The sequence below is a fragment of the Macrobrachium nipponense genome, chromosome 33 (assembly GCF_015104395.2).
Source record: "Macrobrachium nipponense isolate FS-2020 chromosome 33, ASM1510439v2, whole genome shotgun sequence".
Taxonomy (NCBI): domain Eukaryota; kingdom Metazoa; phylum Arthropoda; class Malacostraca; order Decapoda; family Palaemonidae; genus Macrobrachium; species Macrobrachium nipponense.
Genome location: NC_087219.1, coordinates 59,276,517 through 59,290,173, shown reverse-complemented (window position 1 = coordinate 59,290,173; position 13,657 = coordinate 59,276,517). Strand labels below are relative to the sequence as shown.

The following is a 13,657-nucleotide window of genomic DNA, read 5'->3' as shown; positions in this document are numbered from 1 at the left end:
TGTTAGACACTACAAGACAGCAAGTATGCAACTTAAAACCCACGTCATCCTGTAATTACATGCGACTTATAAGCAAATGATGATAAATAAATTATTCAATAGATGAATGATAATGGAGGAAAAATTGTATAATAAGAGTTGTTGTCAAAAACTTGGGATTTCAGTTTCCATAACTTTCCATAGTAGGCCTAAGCTAAAGAAGTCTTAATTACCATATATATATGTATACACAAACCTGGTCATGGTGTGACTTAACCCTTAAGATACGGGACTGTAATACTGGTACAGACTGGACTTATATAATTAAAATCGGTCTCGGGAAACGATCTTTTACTTAGTAAGGGACCTGCATGTCCGTTCAACTTATTTTTATATTTTTCTCTTCATTTTTCAAGGATTATAAGTATAATATTTTTCAATGATTATAAGTAGATAGCTGAAATACAACTGAGGGCATATCAATATTACTAGAATTTAAATAGTAAAGGTAAAGAATCAATAAGGAAACAGAAAATATATATGGAACTAGTAAACTGTAAAAAAAAAAAAATTCCCATTAAAAACATCATTTTCCCCAATAAAACCCGAACAAACCCGCCGGGGTTGGATTTTTTCAATAAAAAAATGAAGTTTTTTTTGCCAACCATGCTATGCAGTCAAAACCTGACCCCTAACTGGAGGATAATAAATGCGAAGGCATCGCTTCCATACCGTAGCCTAAGAACTCAAGAAAAGAGAGAGAGAGAGAGAGAGAGAGAGAGAGAGAGAGAGAGAGAGAGAGAGAGTCCTCAAACAATGACGACTCGAGCGACAGGTCCTAGTTTCCAGAGATTCTCTCCAGCTAAGCATCAGGAATCCGCGGGAAAGTTGTGTTCACAAACACTACAAAAGACTGATACTTCATGAATGCTGATTGCTTCATCAGCGTCATCAAACTGCATGACTCAGGCATATCTCTCGGTTCCATGACGAATTCGAACTAGAAATATATTGTCCAGCTGCCCCACGAACACCCAGTTGCTTTAACAATGCAAAAAGAAGCAAATTACCATGATTAAATCAAAGAAAAAATAGAAAAACGACATGAAGACTAATAGTATGTAAACTATTGGCACCGTTCAGTACCGCTGCAAACACGTCATCAAAGATCGTGTTAACCATCATTCCGAACTGAAGGTATATGTAACTCGGTGACATTGAAGCGAGCCAAAAGAAAACCATAATAATAATAGTCAATTTCATCCCATCCGTCCACTCCCCAACATAGTAAGTTTTAGGTAGATGCGGCATACGCATAGCTCGCTCGTGATTGGCTGAAATCAATGTTTCTGATTTTGGTGGCTTGTTGTGATCGAGATGTAGAGTATTTCGGTTTTAACTGTTATGTATCCACCTTTGTCAAAGTCTAGTTTAACCTCAAGTTACATAAAGTAGTCGGAGGCACGCACATCGAAAACGAAAGATAAGCTTGCAATAATTGTTACATCTCTTCTGCTTTCCCACCGTTATCTCTACATTAAGGGGTCAGTTGCCTGATGTGGCTTCTCCACTGCCTCCCTAGCATCAAGCATGGTTTATTGTTTGGCAAAGGGGTTTCTACCACCACTGCCCTTGCTGTTATCAATCCCAGTTATTGATTGGCAGTGGACCTAGCCTTTAACTAAAAAGTCCACCTACAAGGCAGCAGTTTCCAGACATTAGTGGTGGGCCTAGCCTTTTACTAAAATTTAAGACTGCAAGGAAGCAGTTTCCACAGATACTAGCGGTGGGCCTAGCCTTTTACTAAAATTTAAGACTGCATTGCAGCAGTTTCAACAATCATTGGCGGTGGGGCCTTTTACTAAAAATTAGGACTGAAAGGCAGCAGTCCACAATTATTGGTGGTGGGCCTAGCCTTTGACTAAAAAGTCCACCTGCAAGGCAGCAGTTTCCACAGTTATTGGCGCTGGGCCTTGCCTCTTACTAAAAAGTAAGACTGCAAGGCTGCAGCTGTCCTTTCATTTGCCTTTTATGACACGCAGGACCTACGGTTGTAGTATTCTTACACCCCTACCACAGGGTCAAACAATTATTGATTACAGTAATTGTTACATCTCACGGTAGGTAAACAAAAGGCCCCATCGGGCTAAGCAAGTGCGAATTGAATATTTTGTAATTTCCCCCACGTTAATTACATGAGTAGGTTAATATCCGAAATAGCATGAAATCATTGTCTACGAGGCAATCCGAGGTAGGTGAAATGAATAACCACTGCAAGTTTGGCTGGAAGGCGGAACATTCCTGGTAATGCATGGCAATGGTATCGTGGTTTGATTTTCAGAATACTTAGCATATTTACATATAGGTATCTTTTTTTATTAATCACACAAATCGTTAAAGTAGCTCAGTGACTTGGCAATTTCATTGAGTTCCCGTCACTCTGTGTATGGCTGACATAGGCAATACAATGAGTCATAAAAGCTTGCCTAACTTTTTTTTTTAAGTAAGACACTGGAACATTGCCTCGAGAGAATGAATATATAATGTTTACAAAAATTAGGTAATTTTGACTGATATGATATGAGCGTGTATTTCCGAGGGCCAGCAAAACCAAATATATGGCGAATTAATTGCATACACATATCGTCCGCTTGTCAATGCTTCGTGCTCTAGCAGTCAACATTAAAATAAAGAAGCCATTTTTCCAGTTTACGGACGTAGATATAAAGTTATCTAAATATTCATGTCGTGAAACTACATAGAATACGGTTTGAATGATAAGGAAACCTTGTGACCTGCGAGGTTGGATAAAACGTACTAATTATCGAAAGCCAATCTTTCGTTTGAGCTTGATATGAGTAGCTTGATACAAGCTTGTCTTTTTTTTTGTACTTGCAAAGCTACATTATCAATACGAATCGGTATTGGTGATTTATACGTGTGAGGGATCTTGTATAGAAAAAAATTCAACTATGTTACTGATGAAATGGATATCACAATAAGCCAAACGATTATGGGAAACGTTGATCTTCAGCCAAACATGAGGTTCTCATACGCATATGCCACGTCGCCATCCGTTCAGTTGCAACCGATTAAAGGTGGTAATATATCATGACGTACGTTAACACTTGTGGCGGTTGTGATTCAAAACGGAACGCCACGTTGAACAGTCGTTTGAGTTTGTTTTCTCTCTCTCTCTCTCTCTCTTTCTCTCGCCGGTCCCACTCCACCGAATGCGCAATTAAGACCTGCGAACTCATGTGTTTTTACAAAATGGTGCAACATTCCGAGATTTATAAGGCGTACTCCATTCTAGCTGTCAAATGTACACTATCATTATATTCAGGAGAATAAGAAATAACCGAAAGAATAACTTCATCATGAAACCCCCCAAAAAAATCCACGTGTAAAAGTTGCCTTGAATCAAAGGAAAAAAGCCCGCATGGGTTTAACAAATTAAGTCTACAGAACACCAAAAAGCAACGCCTTTGTGTAACATTCGACTTAGGACACCGCAAGGAATAATGCCATGCAGCTGGTGGTACCAGGGTAGGCGGTATTTAGAGTCACATTTTGGGAAACGACCAGTCCAGAAGTTATAGAAAATAAAAGACCACTGGTCCGGCCATATCAGAGGATTGCTCACCTCGCCCAGTAATTAAATTTATAAGAATTATCCTTACATGAACATTCGCAATAGATAAACGGCGAACTCCATTTAGTTGATTAGGCCTAAATAAGAGTGCGTGGCCGACACCCATTACTACAATGTAATCACTTTAATTCAGTGATTCCTCACTGTTGTGGCAGGCTGCCCCAACGCTGAAGACTCAGTGAAAAAGTGGGGAGGGGGGGGGGGGCATGAAAGATATAAAGATGGCTGAAAACGTTAGGCCTAACATCCACAGGTCAATGAATATGAATGGCAGAACAAAATCCTTATATCGCATTGGATCTAAACCCATGCGAACACAATATATTTCCATCAGCCTACTGTAGCGACTGCGTTACTATACCATAACTTCGTTCGGTTTTCTGTACAACCCTACCTATTTTTTGTTCTCTCGAGGCATGACGGGCTAGTTTATCTGTACGGCATCACGTAAGTGGAGTGAAATTCAACTCCCAAGTCAAACTGTTAACCAGTCAATGGTTGATCTCTCTTATCCCGCGCAAAAGCCAAACCTTACCTGCAATGGGTTTCACAGACAGTGCAAGCACGTTTTTGGGCAATAACTCTGTAACGAACACTCGTATCAGTACGAGATTTTGCTGTAGTGTATGACACCCAGTGCCGTAATTCATAACAGTATCATGAATCACTAATTGTAAAGAATAGACAATTGTCCCTGTGCCAAGAGGCAAAAACTCAATTACCCAGAAATGTTTGTTTGTATGGTGTTTTTACGTTGCATGGAACCAGTGGTTATTCAGCAACGGGACCAACGGCTTTACGTGACTTCCGAACCACGCCGAGAGTGAACTTCTATCACCAGAAATACATATCTCTCGCTCCTCAGTGGAATGGCCGAGAATCGAACCTCCGACCACCGAGGTGGGAAGCAAACACCATACCAACCACACCACAACAGTATAAAAGAAAGCTCCGCCTACCCTCTCTCACCATCTCCACCCCCTCCTTCTATATATACCTTCCCCAACCTGCCCCTCCTCTTCTCTCTGAAATTTGCTTAAGTTTAAACTTATTTTGCATGATTTTTTCTTTTTATCTAATAATAATTTACGTAGTTATATACTATATCTAAGGATTCACTCGGTTGTTACCTGCCAGTTGACTGATTTATTTATCCATTGATCCGCCCATATCTCTCTGAAAGTAGCTTCAGTTTAAACATAAATTGTACGTTTTCTATCTATCTAATAATAATTTACAGTAACAACCTTATTTATGCATTGATCCGCTCATATATCTCTCTCTCTCTGAAAGTTGCTTCAGTTTAAACATAATTTGTACGTTTTCTATCTAATAATAATTTACATTGTTGTATCTATCTACATTTCACTCGGTTGTTACCTACCAGTTAACTGATTTATCTATGCATTGATCTGCTCATCTCTCTCTCTGGTAGTGGTATATACTGTAAATGGTTATTAGCGAGAAAGGTCTGAATGTATGGTGGAGTAGTAGAACGACAGACACCATGATTGATGGTAAAGCGACTGTTTTGTATTTGGTTACCTTCTTCGCAATCCTCATTTGGAGGGCATCAGCCATATACTTACTTGTACTACGATGGTGAGGAAGGGATGGCCACCTCGGAACATGACTATCGGCATGGTTGCAGAAATGCGTTTGTCACGCAACTTTCAACTTTTTTAACAATGAGGAAGCAGCCAATTGCCTTCAGATTGGTTTGAATAGGTAACTGGTAATAGTTACTCTATGTGTTACAAATGAAAATTGAGCCTCTCAACCGGACATTCATTAAATCATTGATTATACCGGTTTACATATTTTCAAGTCGCATGAGAGAGAGAGAGAGAGAGAGAGAGAGAGAGAGAGAGAGAGAGAGAGAGAGAGAGAGAGGGGGGGGGGGGGGGAGTAGCGGACCTTTTGTTTTTATTTTTTTTTTTTTGTTTTTTATACTGACGAGTTCGTATTCATTTCTGGCTAATCGAGTTTTTGCCTCTTGGTACAGGGACAAGTGTCTTTATTCTTTGCAATTAGTGATTCATGATACTCTTATAAATTACAGCGAAGGGAATATATATGTCAAAAGACCTAATATTGAGAGCAACATGGAAACAATATAAAAGTAAACAGCAACTGATGTAAACAATTAAAGAATATACCTATAATATGTTTAACAAACGTAAACGTAAAGTCAAACACTGCTTCAGAGAGAGAGAGAGAGAGAGAGAGAGAGAGAGAGAGAGAGAGAGAGATACAATTTAGGCCGACGGCAAGTGCCGGGACCCATGAGGTCATTCAGTTCCGATAGGAAAATTTAGAGCATGAGGTTACAAAGGTGTAACAGAAGGAAAACCTCGCAGTAGTACTAAGAAAGTGTTAGAAGTGGGTGGAAAGTAAGATGGAAGAAAGAATGTCAATGGATAAAAAACTGTGTGTGTGTGTGTGTATAAAGTATATGTGTATATTAAAGTTTTTATATACATCTTATACAAAATATTCGTTCTACACAAAGCTGACGGCTCAATATCCTGGAGAATGATTACAACTGTGAAGCTAAATACCATTTAGAAGTCTAATATGCTGAAAAAACAAAAAAAAAACTAACAACAAACAAACACTCACACACAAGTCGGTTTAGTAAGAATAGCAAGCACGTTCTTACGGTGCGGACTTATGCCTGAGTTTTGAACATTATTAAGTTGTAAATGGCATTTAGCTTTTCAAACGTAATTATTCGTTTGTTGCTAGCAAATCGTGTGGCAAAATGTATTGTGTCAGTACTTAAATAAAAAAAAAAAGAAGAAGCTTCTTCATATTCATAAAATGTACGATTTACCAATCTCTCTCTCTCTCTCTCTCTCTCTCTCTCTCTCTCTCTCTCTCTCTATATATATATATATATATATATATATATATATATATATATATATATATATAAATCGCTTTGGTATATATATAAATAAACGCTTTGGTAATTGTAGTTCTCCGGTATTTTCGTAGGAAAAATATAATAAATTTAAAGATTTTGTGGTAACCACAGCTTACAGTGCGTCACTAGGGTCTAATGTTGCTGCCAATACTTGCCTTGCTGTTCACTGTCAAAAATAGCTCGTTATTAATTTACTTATGGCAGGGTGTTTGGCTCCCCCTCTTTTCTGTCTTGCTTATCAGTCGCAGCTATTGAATCGTCATTGAGACTAGGGTAGCCCAGTTGCGCTGCCGGATGAGTAAGTAAATGTATGAGTTGAGAAATTCTCTCTCTCTCTCTCTCTCTCTCTCTCTCTACTATATATATATATATATATATATATATATATATATATATATTTACAGAGAGAAATATATTATCTGTGTGTTGTGCTGCTACTTTTAAAAATAAGTTTCTTCACATTCATAAAATGCACGATTGCCAATGAATATATTTACAACTATAAGCCCCCCCCCCCCCCCCTCTCTCTCTCTCTCTCTCTCTCTCTCTCTATATATATATATATATATATATATATATATATATATATATAGAGAGAGAGAGAGGGAGAGAGAGAGAGAGAGAGAGAGAGAGCTTATAGTTGTAAATATATTCATTGGCAATCGTGCATTTTATGAATGTGAAGAAACTTATTTTTAAAAGTAGTAGCCACAACACACACAGATATAATATTTTCTCTCTGTAAATATATATATATATATATATATATATATATATATATATATTTTATAATATATATATATATATATATATATATAGATGGAGAGAGAGAGATGGATGGAGCAGAGAGCGAGAGAGAGAGAGAGAGAGAGAGAGAGAGAGAGAATTTCTCAACTCATACATTTACTTACATCAGGCAGCGCAACTGGGCTACCCTAGTCTCAATGACGATTCAATAGCTGCGACTGATAAGCAAGACAGAAAAGAGGGGGAGCCAAACACCCTGCCATAAGTAAATTAATAACGAGCTATTTTTGACAGTGAACAGCAAGGCAAGTATTGGCAGCAACATTAGACCCTAGTGACGCACTGTAAGCTGTGGTTACCACCAAAATCTTTAAATTTATTATATTTTTCCTACGAAAATACCGGAGAACTACAATTACCAAAGCGATTTTAACAATTATGAATATGATCATTAAGAACGTTACGTCTTTAACTATACGTTGCAACATGTCTTGATACTTACATATGGATGATACTTACATATGGATAATACTTATATATGGATGATAATTACATTTGTAGTACAATCATTTTAAGAAATACACTTTATTCTATTCAAAAGGCTGAACCAGAGATTCTTCATTGAAACCATGAAAATACTCAACTTAAATTTGAGGAAACTTGGTCCTTTTATATTTTTTTTACGACGATCCAAAAAAATACGACGGTTGTGGTTATATAAACATGTTCTCTGATTCGCCTTAACACGGAAGCTTTGTGTTTCAAGAGAATATATGAAAAGAAGGCTCAGAATACAAGGCGACCTCATCGAAAGTTTCGTTACATTTTAGACATTAATGCCAAAGACGATGATTAGCTTCAAGACCGAAAACTGTCTTTATATGACAGTTCTTACTTTTTTCTCACGTCATTTTGTCGCCATATTTAGGTCTTCTGCAGATAATTACCAGTTTGAACACTACACCACTATGACCTAACCAGACCTTCAGTTTAAAATACCCCCTCACTAATACCTTGTATGTTCAAATGGACAAAAGAATTAATCAGTCATGAAGGGAATGATAAGCATGCATTTTAAATGAAAAAAAAGGCCATAAATAATGGTTTGGGCCACCAAGTGCAAGAAAAAATCTAGGTATAGCTTAGTAGCCGAGGGATTTAGGCAAGTCACTGAACAGTGTTATGAGCTCGATAAATACCACTGATACCCATAACAACAGACATAAGCTTTCATTCAGACAGACAAACGAGGCAGTCTTAAAAAAAAGATCTACTACTAGGTATTTTTGAAAAAGCAAGAGTCCGTGCTAGCATGAGCCTTCATCACAAATCTCAGAGTTTAATAACTCACATAGCAAGCCAAAATAAGTAACACCTTCGTTGGGCTTATACAACTATGAGCATTATTAAAAAATCTACTTCTATATACTACTACTACTAATTACAAAGAATGGCTGATTACATGCGAGTCTGACATAGGCCTAACATATCGCCGCTGGAGTCCTTCCGTAAGCCTAAAATAATCTATTTTTCCAGAACCAGGGTCCTCGGGCGCTTCATACCTGGCGACCTAATAAAACCAGGACAATTTCTTCGAAGAGCGAACAGGTAATAGAATGCTATATAACCTTTACTAATTCCAGGTAGTAGTTATACTACTCGCTCAAACGCGCGCTCGCACGCACACATAAACAGTGGTTGGGTACTATAGTTGTGGGCGTGTACAAATACCGATACTATACATAATTTTCACATGGGGGATATTTTCCCGTTATTAGTGAGCACGCCACATTTTTTGGCATCCTTCTCTTTTAAGCAAGCAGAGCAAGTTTAAAGGCAACAAACTAAAATGGAAGAAGAAGAAATCTTACCTTCTCACTTGACAGAAGACTTTAAACCAGTTATTTTCCCGTCCGCCACTTAGCACAAGGTGTGGGCTGATTCTCTTGCTGGCTGACAGTTCTTATAAATCACACGATTCTAAAGTAATTCACACAAGATAATTTTAAGTTACGAGATCGCGTTCAATCGAGATTCAAGATAGAAGACGACAGACACACGGGGCCACTAGATCTCCACTCCGTCTCACTGCTCGGACAAGACTGCTGTTGTATACTTACGGAGAGCAGCAAGGGTTGACGACTTCCCACAATGCTCAGCGAGATGACGTCACACCCTCGTCATGACGTCACGGATAGAGTCCGGCCAGAGCAATTTTCGGGCTCGATTTTGAAGGTTAATGAATGACTGAACTCGCCGTAAGTGATCGAAGGAAAGTTATCATGGCATTCATGTGAAGTGTTCCGAGATGGAGAGGCAGACAAGGTCAACGGGAATCAAGAAAATTTCAGATGAATCCGGACCATTCTTCTTGCTGATTTTTTAATATTCTTAACGAGTGTCCAAAATCCATCACCAAATTCAAAACTGGATGCTAAGCTTTGCCCCTTTCAACTAAATATGGTCAACATTTATGCATTTGTGTTAACAAATGAACCAAAGATGCATTGTATTCAGAATTCTAAGTGCAGAAGTTTTTCCTGGTTAAGTTATAAGACTAATCCCAATTGTAAAATACAGCAAAAAAAATGAAAATGACGAAATCGTAGGAACAAATAGGACGGATTTGAAAAGTGAGAGCGGGCAAGAAAACAGGTCAAAAGACAAACAGTTTCCCGAAAGATCGTCACGCTCTGTTAAAGTTATCCAACAATTGAGTAAGCAATTTCTATTGTCAGCATTACTTTGTGCAAACGGTGCCTGTGAGATATTCTCACACTCGGCACTCTTGGATCTTGGAGGACATCCTTGAGACGTATCAGAGAGAGAGAGAGAGAGAGTTAAGGGTATGCGGCGTTGAAACTGATTTTAGCTGTCCAGCAGAATGAGGTTATTAATTGAGTCGACCCCACTGAACGCGTCCCCGTAGGATGGAACAGAGCCTGCTTAACGAATAAATAAATAAATAAATAAATAAATAAATAAATAAATAAATAAATAATACTGTCTCTGTCCCTTTTTTTTATGTCGAATGACGAGGATATTCCATAGTTTGTATGGAGTTTAGTGCAACTTCGTAACATAAAAACGATTCACCCTCTATGAAGAAAAATTAACTAGAGAACGTGATGGAGATGCTGAACAAGTCGCGAATGTTAACAAACGATAATCATTGTTGTTTTCAAGGACCCGTCAAGGTGGAGATAGTAAAAACTTGAAAATAAGCACCAGCATTAAAGAAGAAGTAGGAACGTGTTCCCTCCCTTTCTTTGCCTCACTATGTAACCCCCCTCCCTTCCCGCCTCTCCTCTCTCTCTCTCTCTCTCTCTCCTTGTTACATGTCCTTCAGTAAGAATAAAATATGTTGGAAAGAAAAGCAAAGGAAAGGTTATGCCTTTACTTCAATGGCTCACGGGATGTTATGTATATATATATATATATATATATATATATATATATATATATATATATATATATATATATATATATATATATATTTTATATAAATATATATATATATTATATATATATATAATACATATTTTATTTTATGTAATATCATATATATATATATATATATAATACATATATCATTCGAGCTACAAATGTCCTTCAATATCTAAATTCGCTCTACCTCGGAATTGATATATTTTCATATATGTACCGAAGGGGAATTTTTAGTTGATAATAATTCCGCCCCACATGGGATCGAACCACCGTCCAAGTGGTGGTTCGATCCCATGTGGGGACGAGATTATTATCAACTAAAAAATTCCCCTTCGGTACATATATGAAAATATATCAATTCCGAGGTAGAGCGAATTTAGATATTAAAGGACATTTGTAGCTCGAATGATATATTAATGAATCACGGTTCGATGTGATAATTATTCACATATAATACATAGATATTATATCTATATATATAGATATATATATATATATATATATATATATATATATATATATATATATATATACGAAAGTGCAGTACTGCACCAATGCCTGAATAACTTTTGTATTTATGACATATGCACCTTGCGGCCTTTTGTTTTGCTTTTTCTTGCTTTATCCAGCGTCGCATGGAGCTCCTTCACCATACATTCACTGTTCTTCTCGACAACCTATCCCCCCCCCCCCATCATCTCTCTCTCTCTCTCTCTTTTGAATAGCATTTGAACTGCAAAGGTTTTCTCAATGTATTGATACATTCAGTGTTTTCTCCCTTGAGTTGTAACCTTTGAACTTCGTTGTGCATTCCGGAATCTCTCTCTCTCTCTCTCTCTCTCTCTCTCTCTCTCTCTCTCTTCAACGGTAATTGTTATTAAATCTTACATCGGTATGCTGCAAGTAGGTAGATGAAAACTTACCGTACTTTGAATTGATTCATTTCGTCTTCAAGGTTGGCTTTGTGTGCTTAACTGTCTGTCTAGCTACACACACACACACACACACACACACACATATAGTCTGTCATTTCGAAAAAAAACGTTATGCGCTATTTCCAACGAAATTCGCTTTAGAACGAGCATCCGTTCGGGAGACATTCGAGAAACCTGTGGCATAAAGACGCTGTAACCGTCTCTTGTAAAAAAAAAAATTGCTTTTAATGTAAAGAGGTTTCCGCCCAACGCGAGGGACTGCGTACCATATTTCTGGATGAATATGACAAATTTCCATCACCGAGAATAATGTTGTATACCATGTGGTGGACCAGCCAATCTTCACATCAAGTTCTGGAGCGCCGTTGTATGGAACAGCTATCAATTAGACTAACGTTGTGTGCCAAGCGGCCGTCCAACCAATCAACGCTTTTGTTATTGCAACGTGAGAGCCAATCATCTCACGGAATATTCAGTAGTGATTGTCAGCAAGTGATTGTTTCGCTATTGTCGTCGGTATTATTAATCAACGAGTGATAATATCACCGGTATTTAGACAACGTTGATTCTCAGGAAGTGTGCGATGTGGTCGGGTCGTACCCGGATAATGTGAAAAGAGCGGTGCCGGTGGCTTCTATGGTAATGTTAGGCCCAAAAACCACTATGGATAATGTTCAGGTGTCGGTGAATGTGACGATTATGAGCCTTGCCGGTAATAGATTCTTGGTGATAATGTTGTTACTGAGTGTCACGCTAGGTGATGGCAAAGAGGAAAACGTGATACTGAAAAGAAAGGAACAGGGATTGCTAACGGGGAGCTAGTACTAGTGTGAAAAGAAAGCGACAAAGATCTTTCATTAATACGATTACAGCAACAGCGATACAGCAGATAGCGAGTGAGTACATCGCTATAACAGTGATAGTGATGAGGAAAGTGATGATCCATCCTTTGTTGTCAATAGCAGCCTATATACGTGAGCAAGTGTGCCGCCCGCACATTGCCACCACCGGTAGTGGTTCCGAGCCTGTGGAATCATCCGTTGTTGAGGGCAAACACCTTGCACAGCTGGGGAAAAGGAATAAAGGGGTTAATAGAACAAAAATATGAGTTGCTAATGTTTCTATGAGACAAGAACCTTAGCCTGTCCAATTTAAACTTTGTTGAAGACTGGTAGCAGGAAAGCTGTTATGTCAAGAAAGGCGGTTCCCAACTTCCCATCGCAACATCAAAACCGGATGTTTTTCAAGAATTGGGGATGAGATGATCAGTGTGAACTTCAAGACATAGCTACTAGTTAATAGGGGACTACAATTTGCAGGAGGTGTACCTCCAAAGAAATATTAGCAGGGAATCCAACAAGAGGAAACGATCTGAGAAAAAAAAAAAAAAAACTGGAAATTGTCGTTGAGCCACTTTGGAACCTTCTAGGGCAGTGCAAGTTGCCGCCTTTTCCATTCATGCAATAACTGCGATGAGGACCCATGTTGCTATGGAGAAGTAATCTGAGGGAGGAAAAACCAATAAGGATCTGAGTGGCAAAAACCCCAACAGGGTATCCACGAACACAACTTCTGGCCGTTTGTTCCATCAACATTTGGAGTCTCACCTCGGCATCAGATCACTGTACGAAAAATGTCTTGAGTAGATGGGTGTCAGCCAGCCCGATTTCGCCGTGAAGTTGAAATATTAACTTGTGAAAGCTCTTGTCGATGGGATGCAGGATGAGAGAGATGTCTCCCACCTTGGACAAAAATAAAAGGCACAGGATGAAAAGCTTTTGTCGATTCCAGTCTCCCAGAGCCATGAAGACTCCAAACTCTGACGACGACTGGGGTTGTCTCGCCTTGAACTTACAGCAGACCATCCACGTCTAGCAGTCTGTGCCACAAACGCAAATTTGTAGCGGATTCTTTCAACAAATAAGCCCATAGACAACGACTCAATTTTTTTTTTGGTGAGTAAGA

General features: G+C 38.4%; 1 protein-coding gene across 1 annotated transcript in view; it reads right to left on the bottom strand.

Moving 5' to 3' along the window:
* The window catches only part of LOC135203219 (tetraspanin-9-like), a 97,056-nt gene extending 87,647 nt beyond the window's left edge, over positions 1-9,409 (bottom strand). The window contains exon 1 of the mRNA XM_064232977.1: positions 9,182-9,409. The gene's annotated coding sequence lies outside the window, so the exon portion shown is untranslated. The remainder of the gene's footprint in view (positions 1-9,181) is intronic.
* Between the last annotated feature and the right edge of the window lie 4,248 nt (positions 9,410-13,657).